This window comes from Sorex araneus, chromosome 4, assembly GCF_027595985.1.
Source record: "Sorex araneus isolate mSorAra2 chromosome 4, mSorAra2.pri, whole genome shotgun sequence".
NCBI lineage: Eukaryota > Metazoa > Chordata > Mammalia > Eulipotyphla > Soricidae > Sorex > Sorex araneus.
The window spans coordinates 17,231,875-17,258,994 of NC_073305.1; the positions used below are offsets into that span (position 1 = coordinate 17,231,875).

The 27,120-nt window shown below is 37.6% G+C and overlaps 1 protein-coding gene across 3 annotated transcripts in view; it reads right to left on the bottom strand.

Moving 5' to 3' along the window:
• Nucleotides 1-27,120, bottom strand: part of TBC1D5 (TBC1 domain family member 5) — a 536,851-nt gene that overhangs the window by 480,788 nt on the left and 28,943 nt on the right. For all 3 annotated transcript variants that reach the window (XM_055135278.1, XM_055135279.1, XM_055135277.1), the window contains exon 2: nt 6,665-6,746. The gene's annotated coding sequence lies outside the window, so the exon portion shown is untranslated. The remainder of the gene's footprint in view (nt 1-6,664; nt 6,747-27,120) is intronic.

Consider the following 27,120-nt stretch of genomic DNA (forward strand, 5'->3'; position numbering starts at 1 on the left):
GTTATTGGGAATAATAGGTCTTTCCTATGTAGCAAGTTCTGATATTACACATATGAGTAAGAGATATTACCTGAGAATTTTTCTTTTTAATGCAAATTCATACTTGAAAAAAAAAACATGCCAATGTGATTACCTATTTCAAAATAAGTGCAAGTAAACTAGAAACTTTAAATAGTCAAACTGTGACTTTAATGCTGTAACATACCATACTCCATAAATGTCAGGAAGGAATTACAAAGTACAATAAAACTTCACACAACTCTTTTCACAGGAGTTTATTACCCAAAACAAAATTCTACCAATGAAAAAAACGTTTCATTTTTTCAATCTTTTTTGACAAGATTGTCATCTTATCAATATATATGACATGTAACTTTTGGGTGTCACTCCTGGTGGTGCTCTGGGGACAATAAGTGGAGCTGGGGATCTGATCTGAATGGGCTGTGTGGCAATCACGTGCCTTACCTGCTGTACTATCTTTCCGAGCCAATGACATGTAACACATTGTAAAGGGGTAGAGGGAAAAGGCCATTAGATCAGCGAATAAAAATTATAAATTCTGAGCATTTATCAATTTTCTGTACAATGTCAAATCTATCATTAATAAGATTTATAAGGCAAAACAAATATGAAAACAAACTGATTTGTAAGGTAAAGCAAGTATGAAAACAACAAAAAAATTATTATGCTCTTATCAATTTTGCCATACTTCTGCTTGTTCCTAACATTCTGGAAACCCTTACTTTTAAAAGTAGGCTCCACAACTATTCTACCATCCCCACAATATTCTATATATTATAATATACCTGAAGTAGCATAATATTCTGAAGTATCATAATCATGCAAAAAACAGTCATAACCAAAAACTGCTTTGGTTTGCTATAAGGAACATTGGCCGTAACATAAATTAGTTTTATCCTAAGACATTTAAACATTTTGCATGTGTATTAAGATTTCTTTTAATAAACCAAAAGGTTCCTTTGGTTATTGTCTCTCTCTGCAATGCTAGAGGATAGTCCCAACTGTAATTAAGGGGCATGTCCAGTGGTGCTCAGGGGGACCAGGGACCATGTGGCGTCAGGAATCAAACCCAGACCTCCCACATTGAAAGAATATGCCCACTCATTGAGCTATCTCTCTGGCCTCATTTTAAATATACACCATATAAAGAGTGTTGGAAATCACTTTTTTGATAAGCCTTTATCACTGTATCACTGTCATCCCGTTGCTCATCGATTTGCTGGAGCGGGCACCAGTAATGTCTCCACTGTGAGACTTGTTGTTACGGTTTTTGGCATGATCGAATACGCCACGAGTAGCTTGCCAGGATCTGCCGTGCGGGCGAGATACTCTCGGTACCTTGCCGGGCTCTCCTAGAGGGATGGAGGAATCGAACCAGGCATAGCTAATAAAATCATATTCCAAAGAAATTCTGTTGCATGTTGGCAAACTTTGTATCTTTTATTCAAATTTTCAGCAGTCAAAAATTTTTTAATTTATTAGTGAATCACCATGAGACAAAGTTACAGACTTACAGGTTTTCATGCTTAGATTTCAGTCATACAATAATCGAGTACCCATCCCTCCACCAGTGCCCATTTTCCACCACCAATGGTCCCAGCATCCCACCCACCACCCCCACCCTGTCACCTTCACTCCACCCTGCCTCTGTGGCAGGGCATTCCCATTTGCTCTCTCTCTCTTTTGGGGTATTGTAGCTTGCTACAGAGGTATTAATAAGTAGGCATCTTATTCAGTCTATAGTCTATTTTCAGCCCATATCTCCCATCCCTAGTGGGCCCGCCTAGCTCCCTTTGCTTGGTGATCCCTTCTCTATCAGAGCTGCTTCTTCACCTAGCATGTGAGGTCAGCTTCCAAGCTGTGGAGTACTCCTCTTGGTACTTATCTCTACTATTCTTGGGTGTTAGTCTCCATTCTGTTACTTTATATTCCACAAGTGAGTGCAATCTTCTTATGTCTGTCCCTCTCTTTCTAACTCATTTCACTTAACATGAGACTTTCCATGATGATCCACCTATATACAAATTTCATGACTTCATCTTTTCTAACAACTGCGTAGTATTCCATTATGTAGATGTACCAAAGTTTCTTTAACCAGTCATCTGTTCTTGGGCACTCAGGTTTCTTCCAGATTCTGGCTATTGTGAACAGTTCAGCAGTCAAATTTCTTTTAAGTTCAGTCCCATTTTTCTACTTTAAGATCTTAATAAAATGACCATAATTGGCCCAGGAAATTTTTACCTGCTGCCCTAGCAGCAGGTAAATACTCCCACTCTCAAAACTGTTACCCAGGGTTGAACAAGGGTATAGCAGATAAGACATTAGTCTTCCATGTGGCCAATCCAGGTTCAATATAGTCCCCCAAGCCTGCCAAGAGTGATCCCTGAGCACAGTGCCAGGAGTAAGTTCTGATCACAATCAGGTGTGGCTCAAAAACCAAAAACGAACTGTTCTAAATTTGAAAGGGCAGTTATACGGCCGTCCTAGCTATTGCAACAGTACAAATTACCTAAATCATAAGTATCATGGATTTTCTGAGCAGTCTGAGTTATTTCATTGAAAAATCTTTGTAACCTAAAACACTGAGATTCACAGGGAGTCCTGCTATTTTACATAGATGTTACTTATGTAAGTAACTGTATGTACTTAAGTACATACTTACAGCACTCAGAACAGTATCACCCAAATTCTGTTGGTGCCTGAGGCATCAGCTCTCTGATGTGTTGGTTTCACACCCAGGGTTGTCAGCATACTTCTGTTGATAGGTAGCGAGAAAGGCTAAAAAGATCCTTTTCTGTTAGCTCCACACCAATTCATCAAATCACATTCCAAAGTCCCCAGAAAAAATGTTTTTATAGCTTTATCAAATTATTACATTTTAGTGTATAAAATTACAGATATTTACTTTTACTTGTCCTTTTTTATGCACATGTTAAAACACTTAACTATATTAAACACATATTTAGAGTTAATTCAATAGTATATTTGTGCCCATTTCTATATAAAAACTTGGCCTTTCCATAAAAGAAACTTAATGATTCTTTTAACAACATGTATATATCATGCCCTGATACACTATTACTTTTATAAGGAAATCAGACTCGACATAATGTATTTCAGAAAATGGCCATGGGTTTAAAATCCAAAAGATCTGATCTGAGAATAGGATATTTTATGAGGCAAATATAAAAGTTCCCTGAGGCAAAAAATTCCTCTTCTGTATGTAATCCTGAGACTACACAGGATTACAAGAATCTGAATCATAAAATTCAAGTAGCTTAATATAGTACAGCCTACAGTTTTAAAAGGATGACCAAGCATAACACAAAGTGAATTTATTTAACCCTATCAGAAATAACTATTATCTTGAAAACTTTACTATAAATCAACTATCTAAGAAGTGCATTATACCATCCACACATAAAAACCTGTAAATAGCTAAAATCCTTGAATCAAACTAAGAATCCTAATCCCAGCATCATCACTAATGCCAGCCGTGTAACAATGAGCAAACTGCCTAGCATCTCCAAGTCCGTTTCCTCACCGATGAATTAAGCTATTACAGTACCTAACTGACTGCAACGAATAATAAATAATCTATTTTAAAGATATAAATTCTGTACCTGCATATAGTAAGTGCTCAATAAATGCTCTCAGTAATGTCTTTTCAAAACCAACTTATACTAGGAAGAAACAGGATTTTATTTTTTTCTCTATTAATAATAAATTTATCTTGGTATGTTAGCTAAATAATGTCATTCTAAAAAACAATAAAAAAAAACCCAAAGCCCAACTTATACAGGCCAGGGAGTGAGTCCTATAGATAGGGTACTACTCTTATATAATGACCCAGACTTGATCTCAGTCTCACCAGGAGTGATCCCTGAGCAGAAGACCAAGAGTAAACCCTGAGCATCATCAGGTATGGTCCAAGAGCAAAAAAAAAAAAAAAAAAAAAAAAGAATTCCTAAAATTTTTGTATCAAAAGAAAATTGTACATATGTGTGTATCTTTGTTTATGCACATCTGTCCCCAGTGAAAGATGATCTGGAAGGCAGTTCTAGTACTCACATGTACGTGTTAAAAATGTAGGCTATGGAGGACAGAAATGGCTCAACTGGCAGAGAGCATGCTTGGATTGCAGAAGGCCTACTTTTATCCCCAACATCAATTGTTCCCCCAAATACCACCAGGAGTGACTCCCTGAGCAGAGTCAGGAATAGCCCTAAGTAGTGCTACAAAAGGCAAAAGAAAAAGAAACAAAAGCACACGCTGGGTATACTATCATGACAACTAACACAGTAGATATGGAGAAGCAGTTTTCTACTAAAGAACTATAGAATCACTGTCGTCACTGTCATCCCGTTGCTCATCCATTTGCTTGAGCAGGTACCAATAATATCTCCATGTGAGACTTGTTGTTACTGTTTTTGGCAATTAAAAACGACAGGCTCTGCCATGTGGGTGAGATACTCTTGGTAGCTTGCCAGGCTCTCCTAGAGGGGCAGAGGAATCGAACCCGGGTCGGCCGCGTGCAAGGCAAATGCCCTACCCGCTGTGCTATCACTCAGCCTAACTACAGATTATGGTATAGTGAAACACTCTAGCACACTTCAAAATCAAATTCTGTATCTAACAGTATCTGTGGTCATGCATCTCCAGAACTAAAAAGTTATAGGTATGTGCAATATACACATTTTTAAATTCATATATACAAATTAAAGCAAACTATTTCTTCTATGACAAGAATATGAAGATGTTAAAGCGGTATTACAATTCAGCACTTATATGCTCAGTATTTCAAAATAAGAAATTTTGGTATACATGTGCATATTTTACAAGTCTACGGTGACAACTGAGTACAGAGATCATTTTTACTACATTTTAACAGCATGCAAATTTGAAGTGCACAATGTGTGCCTATGAAGTGTTCAAACTGTAACGTGCACAGTAATTCACTGCAAGCACAAACTAAAGAAAGGCCACAGGGTGCTCTTTTAACCAAACTACTATCTTTGGGGAGGGGAGGGGGAAGGAGGGAAGGGACGTGTCAGTTGCTAGGTAGGCCATGGATAACGATGCTGTGCGCTTACTCCTGGCTCTGCTCAGGGATCACTCCTGGTGGTGCTCAAGGGGACGGTAGAGAGTGCCAGAATTGAACTGGGATTGATGTGGAAGGGAAGGAGCTACACCCCTGCACTATCTCTGACTACCACCAAGAATTAGTTTTGACCCCAGTGTTCAACCTTCTCAGAACACGTAGAGACCAGCACCTGTCCTGCACACCAGTCCAAGGACTGGCAGTTACAAGCAAGGCTGCGGACCGGTGGTTTTCACCCTTTCTACACCGACGGACTTCACTATGTAAAAACTGGTAGTTGAAAACAATTGCTTTAACCTATGCATTATACCCATTCAATGAGAACCCTAATAACTGCACTCTCTTACAAAACAGAAGGAAGAAACGCCTTATGTGGTTAAAACTTAAAACTTAAAACCACATAGAAGAATAGCTAAAGTTAGAGAAATTACAGCTGTATTGCAAAGAGCCCTGTCCATTTTAGCTCAATACAGTAAAGTAATATGAGTCAAGATGTGAAACAAATGTCACCAGGGCTGACATAAAAATCTATAAAAACATCATGCTGTTTTCCAAATATACATAAAATGAGAATTTAGAAAGACAAAGACTACATCAATCAAATTTATATCTCAGGGATCCAAATCTAACTTGAACTTCATTTCTCTGAACTTTCCTAAAAATATTCCAGAGTAAAACAGATCTGCCACTAAAATAAAGTAACCAGGGCTCCATTATTTATTCTAAAGCAAGTAAGAAATACAGACCTGCCCTTCAGAGACACAAAGGATAATGTGCGCCGAGGTTTACATGTTCTACTTCCGTTTACAGATGACAGGCTATACCATTAATTTCTAAGTGACTCTACAATGAGTATGCACACAATACAAACATCCTATCACCAGTAACCCTAAACAGGTAAATTTAAAGCTAAACAAAGCATAACTGAAATTTTATCTCTTCCATAAATTACTAAAAGAAAAAAATTCCTGGGAATTGCAATGAATATACTTTTGCCTTAGAGCTAATACTTAATTTTAAAGAACCACAAAGAAAAAAATCAAAACTAGTCAGTAACAATGCAGCGTCTAAAAGCAATAAACTCAAAATTAAGTTATAAATAATTTAAATCATGTCATGAAGATGTATTAATAATTCATCAGATAAATAATTTACTAAATAATCAAATAAATAAATAATGAAATACATAAATAAATCAGCAAATAAATAATTCTGCAAAATAACCTAAACAATAAGTCACCCAAACAAATCACCAACCTACAAAACTACAATGATTTTCTGGGTTCTGATAGTTTTAAATAAGCAAATGTACATAACCTAGATCAATCCTTGTTAGAATTAGAAATATTTTTCATTGCTATCAGTAAAATCTTCACCTCAAATGTGTGTAAGGATACACTTTCGATTTTTAAAGAACTGCACAGGATTAAGTCTAGTGAGTTATTGACTTGATAAGAATATATCTCCTATATTTTACAAATAATATCTTTACCTAACATATTTCCCCCAAACAACTGGATATTCAAAATATTCTTCACTTACACTTGTTTTTGAAGACTTATTGCATAGCAGTGCTACAGTCTTCTGACAGCTTTCCAATCTTCACCAAATCTTGGGAAATTTTCTGCAGGGGCAAAACAGTAAGAATGGCCTTAATTATTACAATGGCATATTTATTAATGAATACTCTTACTCAACATAACAATGAAAAGTGAACATTATTAGTTGTAAACTACATTGTTTTTCAAAGTCTTCAGTGACAAGAGGGCAGCTTTACATATTGAAGCCAACACACAAACTGTTGTAATTGGCAAAATTTAAGATGTGGAAGTTAAAACTTCAAAGGGCAAAGTGATTGGCGGACAGCAAATTCTATTCTCAACTTGAGAAACACAAAGTCGTGAAAGGAGACATGAATGAGATTGCTTAACATCACAATGTGAATGCAGTGACAACCTAATTAGAAGGAGAGTCTGAACAATGGATTTCTTCCTTTAACATGTTAAGTTCTAATCTACCCACAATATTCTTGAAATCCATAAAAGGTACATCTCCAAGTAACTACTTTCCCCAAAAAAGAACTCTGCCATGGGTTTCTGACATTTTTAAGTGGAGAAATTCAAGTGGTACCACACATCTGACAATAAGATTATCAAGTTATTTTATATAATGTTGCTGAATGACTTTTACGCCTGCTTTCAAATTAACTATGCTGTAAAATCTCCATCACTGTCACAGAACCAGAGGCCCTGTAGAACTATGCCCACCATCTTGTCTTCAAGCTGCAGGAGACACTCTAACTTGAACACAACTTCAAAGTCAAGGTCACTAAACTACAGCGGCCTGAAACTGGAGCCCAATCTACACAATACAGCAAATCATAACATTTACTCGTCCTCAACTGGGGGCTCTGTGCCCTGGGGATACCTGGCACTGTCTAGAGACATACGGGGCTGTTGCATGTAGGATTGCCACTGTGCTCACAGGGCCAGAGGTCACGGATCTTGCTGAAACATCAGCAAAACTCAGAAGCAGCCACAACAAAAAAGTGGTCCTTTGCTGAGTTACAGTAACTCTGGGTTAGAGCGAAATATTTTGAGTAGTAAAGGTTTTCCCAACAAAAAAGTAATACGTATTTGGCTCTGGGATGTAGAAGTCGAGCTTGTTGTGTATAACAAATGCTACAGGCCGTGGAATACTGTGGATGAAAATGTGCATCTTTGGACTGGAGAAGAGGTAGATAGGGATTTCCTGCACTTCCGGCATAATTCTTCTTTGTGAAACTTAACCTGTTCAAAAAGGTAATCTCGCCATTTTTAACTATCTCTACTTATTTTGTTAATGATAAACTTTATAAAATTAAAACTTTTAAAAATAGGTCAACAGTAATACTAAATGTTTTTATAGTTTCTCCAGCAAAGTTAATAGGAAAGATTTGAAATTCCACGCAGGAATCAATCCTATTAAAGGGACTGACTAGCAAGTTAGTAATATTAAAAATGTCTAGGGCGAGGAGGGAGTATTCTGACAAAACACAACCTTCAATCTTCCAACAGTTTTGCTGTTGTTGTAGTTGTTGCTGGGCTTGGGGCCACACCCAGCTGTGCCCCTGGCTGACTCCTGGCTCTGCACCCAGAGATCACTCACAGCTGGGCTTAGGGAACTACATGGGAACCAAACCTGGGGCAACCCCATGCAAGGCAAGCTCCCGACCTGCTGGACCGTCTCTTCAGCCCCCACCTGCAAAGGAGGATACTCCGGGCTCAAATCCTCAGATTTCTGTTTACAGTGCACAAACTACAACTCAGTACTTAGGTCTTTCCTAACCACTTGGGAAGAGAGGAAATATACTCCAACACTGGCCCGAACACGAGAGTTGATTTTCACTAACAAGAACAGGTAGAATGAATCTTGCAGGGCAAATCACAAGAGGCAGACTACTATCACAAGAGGAGGTTTAATCACTTAGAGAAAATCGGTAATGTGGTTCAAAACTGTATTAGGTTCACAGCAAAATGCAGATTTTTACTAAACACACATAGTAAGTAGGTACTTGTGCACGGGAAATGATAAAGGAAAATAATACTTAACAGAGGAGAATGATTAAATTTGGAAATAACCTCAGAACAGAAGACTATGCAATCTCAGATACAACGAAGGCAAGAGTGGTTCGCTTAAAGAAGGAAAATTTCCAGGGGGCACTGAGTGGTTTTTTTGTTTTTGTATCTGTGTTGGTTTTGTTTTTAAAGAGGGGAAACAGGTATCAAATAAATTTTGGACACTTAGCTACACAGTCAAGTTTTAACACTGAAGAATTTTACTGATCTGGGACCAGGAGAGCTCAAAAGGCTAGAGCCCATCATTTGCATACAAGCTACCTGGGGTCAGTCCCCAGCACCACACCGTGCCCCTGGAGTGAGCCCCACTCTGTGCTGAGTATAACCCCCAAAACAGTACAAACAAAAAGAATTTTACTGACAATGAGAAAATGCTCAACATATTAACTGAAAGAAGACAGTCTGCAAATATCTTATAAAATAACCGTATTTTATATAAATATACGGACACACAGAGAGACTGGTATTTAAACATATAGGCATATCTTATACCTACATACCTAGAGAAAATAAGGCTATATCACAATTTAAACTATAAAGTTAACCAAAGTTACGAGAAAAGATAGGGTTTTCAAACTGTAATTAATTTTAATTTTCACTATAATCTTTGTTTCTAATTTTTCTACAATGAACCCATTATGCTTAAGATACTTTTATGAAGATTTTGGTCTACTTGAGGTAAATCACCTTATAAAGTCACCAGATAAAAACAGATCTGAGCTTCAATTTATTTCCAATTTTGCTCTTGTTCCTTAGAATGTTCTGATTAAAAAACAGTAACAGGTGGAGAAAAAAAAATCTATAACTGAGCTATATCTCTTCTAACTGGAGCAAAAGATTCGTGTTTCTCTTTAGACAGTAGTAAGAAGCTAATCTCTCTGTGGCCAACTTGTTTTCAGCTTACTAATATTCATATATCACATTTGTCAGCTTCATACAAGTCATTCCTAACCAGATGCTACATCCATCATTTCTAACAATTTACTCTGACATATTGATTACTTTGCTCATCTCACTCTGAGGAACTAATCATTCGTACTTTGTGCTTCTACAAATCCTTCCTCTTTCTATATTTCTCAGTCTCATTTTTTGTTACTACTCAACACACATTCTTTCTAGTTATAGAATGGATACATCTAACAAAATGTTAGATTTTTATATCTTGGTAAGAAATAATATTTTGTATCTTGTATTGTCTTGTGTTGTCTAAAAATATAACTGGATATACATACTATTGCTACATAACTCAGTTGTCTACAGATCTCATAATTACCAAAGTTTCATAATTCACATCACCTCAAAGTTCTTTGCATCATCTAGAGAGATTCAACTCCCTAAACTGTTATGACTACTACGTGAAAAATGGTAAAATAACAGAGATAGTAGTTGATATACTTAACACTACTAACAAGTGTATACAGCTGGCCAAAACAGCAAACAAAAAAAATGTAACTGTATGGTCCTTACCTGCTAAAACTTAGAAAAATATCATACACACACACCCACACACACCACTTTGGAGAGAAAGATAAAAAATCATAATCAAATGAACTATAAGGCAAATGATCAAAAATTAATCCATACAATATGCAACACAAAAATTGCAGAAGGTAAAAGCCACAGTAGGCAGGAATAATCAGAGAAGAATCTTCAACTGAGAGGCTGGAAAAATGGTTCTTAACTATGGCAGTGGGAGTGACAGTGCTCACCCCCCCCCCCCCGCAAAAAAGAGCATTTGACAGTGTTTGGACATTTTGGCTTATTACAAATGGGAGGTATTATTTGCATTTAGTAGGTAGAGACCACAGAAGCTGTTAAGCTTCCTACAGTGGACCTCAGAAAACTATGTATGTTTACTCCGAAACATCAGCAGAGCTAGAATGAGTTGGAGGCCAAGGAAGACAGTATTTAAAACTAGGGAGAATCTCATCAGTTTAAAAAAGAAGGAAATGTGGCTCTAAAGCATGAGACCTTTCAGGTTAGACCCAGGACATCTCATGGATTCCCGAGCACTGTCAGGAGAACAACACTCGAGCACATAGCCAAGAGTAGTCTCCGAACATCCCCAAGTGTAACTCAAAATCAAAAGAAAAAGGAAAAAAAGAGAAATAGTCAATAAAATATAACGCAGCATTGAAAGAACAGTCAGAAATAAGATAGAAATCGTAACTGGGTAAAACATGAGATAAGCTGCACAAAAAAACCTGACCAAAGAGATCAAGAAAAAATAGTATTATAAAATAAGAGTTGAGGCACCAAACAAGATAATGGCAAGAATACACTGTAAAACAGAAATGAATTCTAATACCATGGCAGACAATAAACCTTGACACTATTAGCAGTGACTTAAACCTTAGTGGAAAGTGTCTTAATGAACTATTTAGTGACCAAGAAAATACAGCAGCGACATAAGCTACAAACAAAAATTAGTGTTGAATCAGTAAAAACGGAAACTAGCTTTCAGCAGAAGAGTATGTGCCCAGCACTGCAAAATTGAACAAATTTTAGTGGTAGCACAAAATTTAGGAAATGACGTGTAGCAATTTGTGAAAAGGAAACACCTACAAAAACTGTTGCTCCATAATACCATCATGTTAACAGTAAAGCAGCCCCGCAAATATATCCTTCCTGTTACCAGGAAACACCACCAAGGCCATCTGCCCCCACAGGCCTCATCTCTACAATACTGCCATTTGCAGAATACTTTATCAATTGTCCTGACACTATCCACATGGTACTCAGTTTTTTTTAAAAATCAAACACATTCAAAATTACAAAAGAGATTACAGGTTTTTCAACAGTTGGAAATGTTATACCATAAGGATATTTAAGAAATAGAAGTTTAAATAGCTACATAGAATAAATTTTTAAAGACATAAGCATACAGGTATAGTTCTTGATTCAGCTTAAAATCAATAGAATATTAATTTAAAAATCAATAGGAAATTAGTAAATGAAAATTAAAATACATATCTAAAATGTATCTCTATATATCTAAAATAGCGAGATAAAAAAAAATGTCAGAGCAGTTAAGAGATACACAGACTAGAATGAGAAGGTCTAACAATAATGTTATAAAAGACTTTAAACTGCCAATCAGTTACGCATAATACAATAAAAATTAACTTCTCACTGGAGCCAAAGAAATAGTACAATGTGTTGGGATTTTGTCTTAACCACCACCAGCCCAGGTTTGATCCACAGCAGGACAGATAGTCCCCAGAGCCCCGCCAGAAGTGATCCCTACTCAGGACTGAGTACTACAGATGTGGCCCCAAAACAACAACAACAACACAACAACTAACTTGTTGTTTTTTTTTTTTAAGAAATCATGTGCCTAGGTATCATGGTAATATCATGGTGCTATAAAAGTCTCCGTTTATTTTGAACTTCTCTCATTAATTCAACACTCAATTTCTCTCATGAGGTCGATTAATCGATTTGCAGAATAACATGAACCTAAGAATCATATTTTGAGTAACAATGATATAAAATACAAATAGGTAAGATTAATACAAATACAAAAAAGATCAAAGGTAATATTCAAATAGATAATGGTTGACATTTTTCCACACAGAAGACACAGAAAAAAAGAGAAAAGGAAGATAAACAGTGTGGGTACAGAGGTACCATCTAATACTCTAGAATAAAATTCCATACCAGTATGTTTTCTGGGTTTTTTTTAAAAATCTGTATTTTTTAAACATACACATCTATATTTTATATAGATAAAACAACATAAACTGGAGCTATCCTATATAAGACATAATAAATACAGTGGATTCAGCATCCAAGCTTCAACAGTTAATGATTTCCTCTACAAGTGAAAATACTGGCCAAGCTCCACCATTGTGCTGGGTTTATTACGTTCAGCTATTTTTAATGTGCGATTTTATAAAACAAAATAATACAATCTTAATTTATATTTCACCAGGAGATGCATATACTTTTAATTACATCCAAGTGTAATGAATTCCAATTTTCATTAATTGTCCTCTCTAGTGTGAGGTGAGCTACACAGAAAGAACTTTCCCCATACTTCATCAAATCTTCCAAAAACAATTCTTTAGAACAAAATGCAGTTTATTAAAAACAGCAATAACAACACAAACCCCTGCTAAGTCATCAGGCAGAAAGCAAATGTTAATTCAAACAAAAGTGCCGGGGCGGAGCAACAGTACAGCGGTAGGGTATTCGCCTGGCACACAGCTGACCCTGGTGGTCCCCTGAGCCCACCAGGAGTTAGCCCTGAGCGCAGAGCAGAAGTAAGCCCTGAGCACTGCCGAGTGGGGCACAACTTCTCTTCCCTGCCCACCCCCCCAAAAAAAATATAACTAGCAAAAAAGTTACTACAGCTTCAGATATCCTAACCACAGATATCCTAAGGAAAAAATAATAATAATAACTAATATCTGTACAAGTGGCCAATTTTTTTTTTTTTTTGCTTTTTTGGGTCACACCCAGCGATGCACAGGGGTCACTCCTGGCTCATGCACTCAGGAATTACTCCTGGCGGTGCTCGGGGGACCATATGGGATGCTGGGATTCGAACCGGGGTAGGCCGCGTGCAAGGCAAACGCCCTACCCGCTGTGCTATCACTCCAGCCCCACAAGTGGCCAATTTTTAAGTATCTGACACACATTGAAGTGTCCAACTAAACTTGCTGGCAGCCATGTTTTATATAACAGATATACTGAGAGCTGAGTTTAGAAAGTGAAATAACCTGGTGAGCAGCAGCAAAAAATACACCTACAAAGTGGATAAGTACATTTTTCATTACAATGTTCAAGATATCAAAAATCTAATCAGTAACTGCCCCTGTGCATTCCCCAACACATGAAACTGAGGGGACAATCATTAGGAATTCATAGCAAATAAACTAAATAAAATGATGCATTAACCTATTTGATTCAGTGCTATCATATTCAAACAATTCAGCAAAAATTTTTTTAAACATAATTGCTTATGAATCTTAGTAAGATTCATATGAGGCTACCTTTTAGGATATAAAAAGAAAATGGGTTAAGTGATTAAAACTTCCATCAGGTAAAAAGAAGGGATGAGCAAGAGCAAACCCTGTTGTTCAGAGACCCTCTGCTCCTACAGACTATGATCCGAGAGGTCTTCTAACCCATTTTGGCACCCAGAGCAGCTTCTTACAAACATGCATCTAGACTGTGAGCTGTACTACAGCTATGTGCCACCCGGGGAGGGATTTTCCCTCTCCACCCTGTTTTTCTGCGTGGAAAATGGCGGCGGTGGCATTATCCAGAATGAAGCTCATAGAATCTTCATTCTCAGCAATGAAAAGAAATTATTAAATGATGCCTTTTCAGCAGGCCTGATTGTTGGGGCAAAGTTCCAAACAATAATAGTGAGTTCTCTATTGAAATATTGAATGTATTCAAAGTATAGAGAGAATAAAATGAAGATCATTAGCTACTTAGGTGGGGGCTGGGTGGGAGGGGGGTATATTGGGGTTCTTGGTGGTGGAACATGTGCACGGGTGAACGGATGGGGGTTCAATCATTATATGACTGAGACTTAAACCTGAAAGCTTTGTATTTTTTATGATGATTCAATATAATAAAATTAAATTTAAAAAAAAAATGTTGTTCATACTTAACCGTGAAAAACCAAAAGCTTATGTCACTTTAAAAAATTCAGGGCAAGATCTTCAAATAAAGAGAAATTCTTGTCGAAATTACTTCATAACAGATATTGATTCAATTATCATTGAATTAATACACACTAATACCTGAGCAGACACACATACACATATACAAACACACCACAAATACACAACAAAACACACACACACATACACACACACACATAATATCATTAAAACAGTTTCTCAACCTTTTTCCAACCATGTCCCCTACTGACCTAGCCTCCTAGTCTAATGCCCATGGCACCCGTGGAATATTCTGGGCCCCAGTTGAGAAATGCCAGTAAAAATAATGAAAATTTAAATTGGAAGTTTACAGTAAGTTTTTAAATAAAAACTGATTAGCTAAACACAATTTCAGAATGAGACTACCGTCCCATAATTTGAAATTTTGACACACCAATTTAATGATCACCAATACATTATGATATAAAGATGAAGGAAAATTAAATATTTCATTTGCCTTATATTCAAAAACGTAATCACATTTCTATGTTTTCTTTATAGCTGTTTCAAACCTTCCTTGCTGGAGAAGAATGGGCAGGTTTTAAAAACCTAAGGGGCTGGAGCAATAACACAGCAGGTATGGAGTTTGCCTTATATGAGGCCAGTGGGGTTCAATTCCTGGTACCCCATATAGTTCACCACACTCTCAAGGAGTTACCCCTGAGAACCGGAAGTTCTGCACAGAGACAGATACAGTCCACCCCACAGAAAATACTTAATAGACACAGCCCATGTATTTAAGTGTTCCCATAATTATAAACTTTTTGCTAGTATTTTCTAATCTCCACTGAAAACATGAGTCAGTTAAGAAATTTTTAAGATAATACTGCAAAATAATGTTTTTCACATGAAAGCAAATTTCATAGATTTTTTAAAATTTCATTCCTTCAAAATAGGCACAAAAGTAAAAATTATTTAAGCATTTGTAAAGGGTTCAAATCTGGGGGCAAATGAAAGGTGACAGTTCAGCTCTATACCTATCCCCCCGCCAAAAAAAAAAAATCTGTGCTTAACTCTAGTAACTAAAATCACTGATTAACATTCAAAGTCAGAGAATCACAAGCTTTCCCACCAAAACACCCCTAATAAGTGTTCTCAGTAGATCAAAAACCTATATATACAGGAGTCAGGAAATAGAATCCAAATCAGCCAGTTATCTAAATCACCCAGTGTTTTTGACAATGGGTATTAATCTAATGTCAATTTGTACATTCTTTCCCACTCCTCATCATCTCACTAAAATTCAACTTGGTAATAACACAACAATTTTAGCTTATCATGTACAGCTCTAAAAAACGGTGAAGCTAAAGCACCTATTGGAACTCTGGTTGGAGGACCATATTTTATATCTGAACGAAAGTTAATTCTAATAAAGTTCTAGAGTTAATTAACTATTCTTTTCCATAAACAGCAAATTCACCAAAGAATCAGCATGACCTTTCCACACACAGTAAGTTATGGAACTAGTGTGATGTTTTTCTTTTTTTTTTGCTTTTTGGGCCACACCTGGTGATGCACAGGGGTCACTCTTGGCTCTGCACTCAGGAATTACCCCTGGTGGTGCTTACGGGACGATATGGGATGCTGGGAATCGAACCTGGGTCGGCCGCATGCAAGGCAAACACCCTACCCACTGTGCTATCTCTCCAGCCCAAGTGTAAAGTTTTTCAAGCATTTCAGCCAACACATAATTCTTAAATAACTCATGCTTAAAATCATATTATTATTATTACTAGTACTACTATTACTATTTTTACTATTATTGTTATGGAAGACCAGATTATCATGTCAAACAACTCTTTCAACAATTAAGGATAATCTCCAGTATTAAATTGCAAATATTAGCAAGAAAATCAAATGGAGATAGTTCATGAGTTTTTCTAACCTAATTATAAAAATTATCTAAAAAGGTTATATGACTTATTTCAGATTCTATATAAGTAGGAACCATAACTGTTCATAATTATGTATTTCAGCTTAAATTATCTTAAATTAAATATTCTAAATTTAAATGATCTTTTATGAATTTTATAATTAAGCCATTCTTATAATTTGTATTAACTCCTTTAACCAAAAAAATTAGATCTAATCTAAAATTTTAAGAACTGTATTTTTTTTAAATAACTCATTAATTTTCAGTCATCTTTTGATTGGATTGAAATTTACGTGTAAAGAGATGTAGGCTATTATTTTTTCATTAAATTTCTCTAATGAGGGTAAATAAAAATCATTAAAAGTTATTTTAAGCTTTCCAATTTAAATTAGTGTGTTTTCTAAACTTTAGGATTTTTGGCAAATGTTTTTTTGTATAAAAATTATACACGTCAGGGTTGGAGAGACAGTGCTAAGGGGCAGAGGCCAGGCCTTGCATGCACTAGATCCAGAATTCCATCGCCAGCACATGTTGCCACCCAAACATCTGGGCTGTATCGCTGGAAGCCCCCAGTCACTGCAGGGTGGCCAGGGCGCACCCACCACTACTGGTCCTGAGCAGCAGCAAACTATCTCACTCAAGCGCCAAACAATCAGGTCAGGTCAGCTGGGCACTGCTGCTGGGTGTGGCTTCTATGCCCCCTAAGCACTGCTTGGGAAGCCCCCCAAAATCAAAACTTGCACATAATTACAAATGCAATTTTAATCTAACTTACTTAATTTGACATAATTTAAATTCTGAGATATTCAAATTATAAAGTTATCATAACTTTTAATTACTCGAGCTATACTGAGACTTATTTTTATATCACTTGAAGAACAATTACAGGAAAGTGATTGTACAGGGGGTAAGATCATTTCCCTGCATGCATATGAGCCAAATTTGATCCCCAGCACTTCATAGGGTCCCCCAAACACTGTCAGGACTGACTCCGGAGCAGAGTCAGGAATAATCCCTGAACACTGCTGGGAAGAGCCAAAAGAAAAGAGAAAGAGATAGAGATTACCCATCATGTCTACCTCCCTTTCCTTTTCCCATCAATGTATTTTACACACATGAAAAATTATCATTGTGTTTTGAAAAGAAAATGTTGCTTGCATGATATATTTCATTTACTCTTTTATATCATACTTATAAAAATTTTCAGTTAAGTGAAACTTATTCATTAAATGTTACTTAAAATCTTTACATTTTGAGTAAAAATTTCTATAAACCAATTAGACATATAACATTTACTTTCTGGCTAGTTAAACTACTATGATGAAATACTTTTATGGCAATTAAAAAAACAACAAAATATCAAATAGAAGAAACATTTCACATTACTTGCTAAAGGCCCAATTATTTCAATATACACCGATATACAAATATCAGGTGAAAGAAACAGTCGATGGAGTTCTTTATGATAATTTTCACCTTTGTATAGTAAGCACAAATATAGAGGTTAATGGTATTCATAATAGCTTCCCAAAGACAATACACCTGAAATAATAAACATTAAGTACATTAGAGATAGGACAGGGGCCATAAAGCTAGTATAAAGATAACTGCTTGCCTTGCACATAGCCAGGCCTAGTTGAATCCCCAACATTACAAGAGGGATCCCTGAGCACAGAGCACAGAGTTTAAGTCCTGAGTGCAGCCAGATGTGACCCAAAACAAAAATAAAATAAAAATAGAAAAAGTAGGGTCCCAATTCATTCTCTACATTCTTATCTACATATTCAAATAAAAGTTGTGCTTGATCTACTTTGTCAAATTTCATAAGTAGTATCTAAGAATTTACTTTTTTAGGATTTGAAGTAACAGTATGAAACTAATGTCCAAGGTCAAGTAAAACAGGCCAGGAGAGGTCAATGGTTGGGAATTACCACAAGGGTGTGAGGGACGCAGGATAGTTAAGATACAGGAAGGTCCATTATGACAATATTAGTTGGAAATGATCATTCTGGACAAGAACTGAGGTTGCATTTCAGCATCTGTATTACATTTCAGCATCCGTATTACAAACATAACACCTAAAATGAGAGAGAGAAAGAGAGAGAGACAGAGAGAGAGAGAGAGAGAGAGAGAGAGAAGGGAGAGAGAAGAGAGGTGACTGCCACTGAAGCAGGGGTGGGTGGGAGGGAAATTGGGGACACTGGTGCTGGGAAATTACACTGAAGAGATGGGTGTTGGAACATTGTATGACTGAAAATGAACAGCTTTATAATGCTGTTGATGATTCAATTTAAAAAAAGAATTTACTTTTTATTAAACATTATATTTAGGTATACAGGCTCACTATATTTAAGTTACTCTGAATGAGTATAAAGTACTTACTTTTATTTATTTACCCACCCACTAGTGGACATTTGTATTATTTCTCATTTTGCACTACTAGAGTGTTTTGACAAACATTCTTGAATTGTTTCCAAATAAAAATATATCAATTTTGTTCTTTAAACCAAGGCTTTTTAATACTGACACTCTCAACATTTTGGAATAATCCTTTGTTGTGGGGTGGGGCCTTTACTCACAGCTGGAAACAAAAAACTTCACTGGCCATAGTTAATGACCTCTGCTCTGGGGGCTAGAGTGCTATTACAGGGTGCTTGCCTGGCACACGGCTGACCCAACTTCGACTCCAAGCACCCCATATGGTCTTCCTGAGTCCTGGCTGCGATTCCGGCGGGGTTCGAGACAGAACTGAGGGGCCTGACGCTGGAGGAGAGCGGGAGGCGGGGAACAGAGTTCCAAGAGCTACTGGGGAAGCAACAGACAGACACCACCAGGCAACCACAAACACCAGGAGCAGCACACAAGAAGGGAAGTCGGAGGTCAACAGGCATAAGTTCCTGTTGCCGTGTCCTGCGTCAACAGACAGCTTGGCCTGCGAGCTCCTGGTGCAGAAAGTTCTGGGGGAGGCGAGGCTGGCAACAGGGGGGCCTGTTCACACTCCCCACACCTCCAGCCAGGCCGGAGAGCCCTACCGTGAGTCCAACCTATAGCGATGCTATTGGCTTGGCAGCGCCTGTGGATTCTGAGACCCCTGCCCACCTGGGACTGGTCCAAACCCACGGCCCCAGGTCAGTATCCTCCTGCCTGCAGCCTCCCCAGCCGAGCGGCAAAAGCAGCAGAACCAAGAGGGAAGGGCTACACGACAGCACGGGGATAACTGAGGCAAAGCTGCAAATCTCACCCTCTCCGTTGAGACGCTACCAAACTGGGGGGGAGTTGGGATTTGGGGTACCCTCCCGCAGCACTGTCTGTGTTGGCATCAGATCTACCACCAGCGGAAAAGCTGTCGGTGCAGTACGCGCAGACACCCTGAGTAATATCCAGGACTGCACCCCACAGCCTGACACCAGCTCCCCAGGACAGGCTAAGGACACGCGCCTAGACACGCAGTCATTACCAAGAGCACAAAACAGAAAGGAAACAGCGGAATTTGTGAAAATAATGGGGAAAACAAAGTCCCGGAGCAAAGTTCAAATGTGTGGAATCAGATAACCGGCTTCAAGATTTTGAAACAGTTATAACGTTAAGGGGCTAGAGCGATAGCACAGCGGGTAGGGTGTCTGCCTTGCAAGTGGCCGACCCGGGTTCAATTTCTCCTTCCCTCCCGGAGAGCCCGGCAAGCCATGAGAGTATCCTGCCCGCACAGCAGAGCCTGGCAAGCTCCCCGTGGCGTATTAGATATGCCAAAAACAGTAACAACAAGCCTCACAATGGAGACGTTACTGGTGCCCACTCGAGCAAATCAATGAGCAATGGGATGACAGTGATACAGTGACAGTGACTGGAGGAAGATCTCTCTTTCTCTCTCTTCCTCTCCCTCCTTCCCTCCTTCCCTCCCTCCCTCTCTGTCTCTCTTTTTCCTAAATAAAACTATCTGCATAAAAAATTAAAACTTTAAATAAAATAATGGTAATACAAATAATTAAGTCAGACGCCAGAAAAATAGTACAGGGGTTAAGGCACTTGCCTTGCAAGTGGCCTACTCTGGATTGATCCTTGTTTGATCCCTAGCACCATACATCGTCAAGGGTAAGCCCTGAGCACCTTGTGGTGCACCCCACCCCCAAATCAAGCTAAAGAATACAATATAAGTGCTTAGTGGAATACAGGAGTAAACTATTGTGAGAAAGCTGGAAAGTATGAAAGTAGAATTCACACAATCAGAACAGTAAATAGAGTTTTAAAATATAAAAATTGTATGAAATAGAGTTGTAGTAATGAAAATATGAAAATAGTTGTAAAATATGAAAAATATGAAGTTATAAAATATGAAAATAGTTATAAAATATAAAAAGAGGCCAAGGGGACTACACCAAAATATCTGCATTACAGGGGTCACAGAAGAGAAGGCGGAGAGGCAATGGGGGAGGCATACAAGGACACAACAGCTGAAGGAAAATGAGCCAAGAATTTCATTAATCTGAACAAGACACTAAGTATCCAAATACGAAAGTCTCAAAGCAACCTAAACAAAATAAACCCAAATATATGAAAAGATATATTTTAAAGTATAATAACTAAAGGCAAGAACATAATACTAGTATCTAAGGAAAAACAAATGACATATAAGGGAACCTCAATAAGATCACTCAGAGTTTTCCACAGGAATCATGCAAGACAGAAGGGAATGGCATGAGATATTCAAAGTTCTGAAAGAAAAGCATTCTCAGCCTAAATTACACTATCCTCAGATTATCACTCAGGGTAAAGGAAGATGCAGAGTTTTATAGAAAAAGAAAAATTAAAGCAATTCATCACCAACCCAGCATTGCAAGAAATATTAAAAGGTATCTGACAAAATTAAAAGCAATTTCACCTGCAAGCATAGCTATAAACCAAAATCATGCAAAGTGGGGCAGGTGGGGTAAGGGAGAGAAAAGTAAGATGACAGACCACTACAATAGTCCACAAGTATGTAGCACGGTAGCACTGTCTTCCCGTTGTTCATTCACTTGCACGAGCGGGAACCAGTAACGTCTCCATTGAGAGACTTGTTGTTATTGTTTTTAGCATAACAGTATGCCACGGGCAGCTTTGCAGGCTCTGCCATATAGGCAGAATACTCTCGGTAGCTTGCCAGGCTCTCGGAGAGAAACGAAGGAGTCGAACCCAGGTCAGCCGTGTGCAAGGCAAATGCCCTACCGGCTGTAGTATTGCTCCAGCCCCACAAGTATGTAACTTAATATAAACCTCAGGACAACCTTAAAATAAAACATATAAGAGAAAAAATATTTTTTTCAAAAAATGGTGGGCCAGAGAGAGAATACAGTAGATAAGGTGTTTGCCTTGAGCATGGCAATGACCGTTCATAGTGGCAACCCACACAGTGTCCCAAGCTACTGCCAGCAGTGAACCCACAGACTGCTGAACCAGGAGTAAACCCTGCACCACTGAGTGTGGCCCAAAAGCAAAAAAAAAAAAAAAAAAAGGGCAGAAATAGAAACTGAGAACCAATGCAAAAGATGAATGAAACAAAGGTGTTCCTCTTTTTTTCTAAACTCTGCACTCAGGAATTACCCCTGGCGGTGCTCGGGGGACCATATGGGATGCTGGGAATCGAACCCAAGTCGGCAGTGTGCAAGGCAAACGTCCTACCCGCTGTACTATCGCTCCAGCCCTGGTGCTCCTCTTTTTTAAGATAAATAAAATTTATAAATCTGTAGCTGTGCTGATACAAAGATACTAATAAACAGAATCAGAATGAATAAACAGAAATCACAAAAGACGCCATAAAAAAAAATTCTGAGGCAGAGCCAGAGAAAGAGAGTACAGAAGGGAGGGCAACTGTTTGCTTACACAAGGTTGACCTGGGCTCCATCCCCCAGATGGTCCCCAACCACAACGAGGAACAATGCTCTGAGCAGAGACAGAAGTAGGCCCTGAGTACAGCCACGTGTAGCCCCAAAACCAAAAAGGAAGATGATGAGACTGCCTGAACAACTAGGTATCATAAATTTGATAGCTAAGAAGAAACTAATACATTTTTAGATTAATATTACCTACCAAAAAGAAAAAAGAAATACAAAACCTCAATCCAACTGATTACATGCATGGAAATGAAGTTACTGAGAAATTCCTTATAGAAAATTTCTAAAACACATAGCTTCATCAGTGAATTTTACCAATATTCAAAAGATACATAAGACTCTTCTCAAACTCTTCAAAAGTGTTAAAGAAGCAATATTTCAAAACACTTTTAAAAAGACTAACATCTCAATACCAAAACCAGATAAGGAAATCACACACAAAAAAATCCATATCCCTAATAAATACAGATATAAAAATTCTCAGCAAAATAAAGGTTGTAAAGCAAGCAGCCTAGGATGGTTCAATACATGGAAGTCAATTGATGCGATCTATTACACAGTAAATAAAATAAAAGAGGAATCATACAATAATGCTAATATATATGGGAAAAGAATTTGACAAGATTCAGCACCCATTTATGGTACAATCAAGAAAATGGGAATGGAAAAAATATATATCTCAGAGTAATAAATCTGTACACTATAAACCTAGACCTGATTTTATATTCAAATGTAAAAAACTGAAAGTTGTTTCTTTAAAATCATGAAAGATATCATCACTTCTATTTAATTTAGTGTCAGAGGTCTTGGCCAGAACAATTAGACAACGGTAAAGAATTAATATAATCACTACTTTTAAATAGAATAATAGATACAAAATACCCTGAATACTCCATTAAAAAGCTACTGGGAGGAAGAGCAATGGCTCAAAGTGCTCTAGTACAGGCTTTGTGCAAGAGAATCCCAGATTCAATCCCCAGCACCTTAGAACCATAGGGAGTGGCCTCTGAGCATCACACCAGGAACAGTTCTGAGCCCAGAGGTGTGGTCCATAAGCCAAACAATAAAGTAGATAAAAACATCGAGTACCAAATAGTACCTGATTATAAAGGCAATATACAAAACTTTTGCACTCCTGAAAGTAATGATCAGGAAGAAATTTGGAAAATTGTTAAACAATCCAATTTAACAATTTTATTGTATCCAAAAATAAACTCAGGAATAAATTCAACAAAAAAAAGTTGAAAAACCCATACAATGAAAAATACCAGAGATGGCTAAAAGACACAGAAGAAATAATGAAGAGACATTCCATGTACATGGACGTTGAGAACAGAGAGTCATGAGAATTAATATAGTCAAATACCAAAAGCAATACAGAATTACTGCCATCCCAACTAAAACTCCAATTACAGTTTTAAGGAAACAGAACAAAAATATCTGATTAAAAGAGAATCTTAATAGACCTCAATTAACTATGGGAACCTTAAGAAGAAAAAAAAATAATGAATCATCATACCACCCTATTTTAAACTATAAAAATACAACAATCAAAATTGTATAGGACTATAACTAAAAAGATACAGGATTAACAAAAAGAACTAACTTATGTTTATTGATAATTAATTTAGGACAAAGTATGTAAGAAAAAGTCATTTCAACAAATGTTGAGAAAACTGACAACCCAATGCATAAGAATATAGTCAAACTCTTCTCTAACCCCATACATATGCATTCAAAGTGGATTTAAGATCTACAGTAGCCCAAATAGTGTACAGAAGATAACATAAGTGAAATGTTTCATAGCCTAAGTATTAGAGAAATTGGGGGCGGGAGCTTGACCCCTAACAGCAAAGGATGTAAAAGTAAAAAATATTAAGTCAAACAGAATGAAAAAATAGTCTACTGAATGAGAGGAGGTATTTACACACCAGATGTCTAATATGGACTGGAACTATAGCACAGCAGGTAGGGCATTTGCCTTGCACGCGGCCAACCCATGTTCGATTCCTCTGTCCCTCTCGGAGAGCCTGCCAAGCTACCAAGAGTACCCCGCCCGCATGGCAGAGCCTGGCAAGCTACCCATGGCATATTCAATACGCCAAAAACAGTAACGACAAGTCTCACAATGGAGACATTACCGGTGCCCATGGGACAACAGTGCTACAGTACTATCTAATAAGAGCTTAATTCCACCCAGGTATATAAAAATTTTATACAGCTTATAATTTTCTTATTCAATCACTGTGATAGAGAACTACAAAATTGTTCATGATTGCACTTCAGGCACACAATGTTCCAAAACCCATCCCTCCACCACTGTAATTTCCCAGCACGTCTTCCTGGTTTCCCTCCCACCCCTTCAAGCTACCTCCCACCCCAGCCATAGAGGCCTGCCCTTCCTCCCTCCCCATCTCTCTCTCCATTAGGGTTTGAGATACAGATGCTGAAAGGTTATCATTTTTACCTGCTTTCAATACCCAGTTCTTGACCAGAGTGACCATTTCCAACTAGTACTGTCATAGTGGACCCTCCTCGATCTTAACTTCCCTCGTCTCCCACACCATTGACAAACCAGTCCTCCTGGCCTGTTTTCCCCAACTTTAATATGAGTTTAATACTCTTTTTTATAACCCACAAATAAATGCAGTCATTCTATATCTGTTCCTCTCCCTCTGATTCATTTCACTCAGCATGATACTCTCCAAGCCTATTCATTTATATGCAACCCTCCATGACATTGAAGCTCAAGGCATCTTCAAAGCTGAAACACTGATGACCAAGCAAGTGGAAGCAAAGAGTAACAAATAGGACTATGCTGAACTAAGAAGCTTCTGCGCCTCAGTGACCAAGATACAAAGACAGTCGATGGAATTGGAAAAACTATTCAGCCAGGATCCATCTGATAAGGGGTTAATATAAAAAATATACAATATAGAACTTTACAAGAAAAAAAAAACACCCAACCCCATAAAAAAAAAAGGAGGGGGGAGAAGAACAGAAATTTCCTCAAAGAAGAACTTCAAATGGACAAAAGGCACATAAAAAACTGCTCAACCATCAGGGAGATCCAAATCAAAACAACAGTTGAGATATCATCTCATGCTACAGAGACTGGCACACATCCAAACGAACAAGAACAACCAGTGCTGGCGCAGATGTGGGTGAGAAGGACCCTCATTCATTGCTGGTGGGAATGCCAACTGATCGTGCCCTTTTGGTAAACAATATGGACATTTCTCAAGAAACTAGAAATTGTGTTCCCATTTTACCCAGAAATACCACTTCTGAGAATATACCCTGGGGCCCAAAAACACACAGCAGAAACACTTCTGCACTTCTATGTTCACTGCAGCACTATTCACAATAGCCAGAATCTGGAAACAACCTGAGTGCCTGAGAACAGATGTATGGATAAAGAAACTACAGTGCATCTACACAGTGGAATACTACACGGCTATTAAGAAAAATGAGGTCATGAAATTTGCCTATGTAGCGTTTAAAAAAATTTTAAGAAGCATAATATTGGAATAACATACTCCTCCCAAGAAGATACATAGATGGCTGTTGAACATATGAAAAATAAAAAACAACAACAAAAAAACTACTCATGATCCCCAATCATTATAGAAATGCAAATTTAGGGTACAATGAGATACCACCTCACTGTGGTGACAAACACATATCAAAATGGCAACACTATAGGTTGGAGAGGATGTGTCCAAAAAAGGAACACTTCTGACCAGAGTAATAGTACAGGGGGTAGGGAGCCTGCCTTACATGTGGCCGACCTGGGTTCGACCCCAGCATCCTGTATGTTCCCCCAGAGCCACCAGGAGTGATCCCTGATTGCAGAACCAGGAGTAAACACTTAGCCCCACTGGTTGTGACCCAAAATCCAAAAGAAGAAAAACATTTAAGACTATGAAAACTTACACAAAGTTAACCTACCCCAATGTTTATTTAATGCTACAGTAGATAAATTATGGAAACAAAGAGCCCATGGATGAATAATTGATTGGGTAGGCAATGCATTTGTACAATGGAATACTATTCAGCAATGTAAAAAAATATGTTATTTTATTATTTGCAACAGAAGGAAATTCAAGCAAAGCAAAAGCAATCAGAAGGTAAAAGACAGTACTGAATTATTTTAATTGAGTACAGTGTAACAATATAAAACAGATGAAACAAAATAAAAACCAAGTAAGTGAAATTAATAGAACTGTTGACAGTGATAAGGGGATGTAGAAAGGGATTTGAGAGGAAAAAATTAAAGTAATAAATATATAAGAAAGGCAGACAGATTTTAAAATGCTATAAATTTAAAAGTAAAATAGATTTTTAATAACTTGATACTAAAAAAGACAAAAGATAAGAATGCCTTCAATTATTCATTCAAAAATACTCATTAAAATCCTTGTTTATTACAGCATACCAAACACTTAGAATTCTTAAAAGAATCTTGGATTTTAGTAGTCAAATGTAGCAGTAAGATTTGGAAACTAATTTTTGGTATGAGTCAAGTAAAGAAGTCAATGTGTGGAAAGTGAAAAGACTGATTACATCTTATTGTACAAAAGCTAAGTTTTTTTCCCTAAAAAATTTCAACTTTGTATAATAAAGATTTTGTTGAGCTGGAGCTACAGCCCAGCAGGGTACGGCGTTCGCCTTGCATGCAGACGACCTGGGTTCGATTCCTCTGCCTCTATCCAAGAGCCCAGCAAGCTACTGAGGGTATCTCGCCTGAACGCAGAGCGTGGCAAGCTAAGTGTGGCGCATTCAATATGCCAAAAACAGTAACAAGTCTCACAATGAGACTGGTGCCCGCTCGAGCAAATCAATGAGCAATGGGATGACAGTGATACAGGGAAAGATTTTGTTACATCACTAGCAATTTAAATTTTATATTATTATTTGATACATGCAAAAGAAATATATATTATACAGCACAATAATGAAA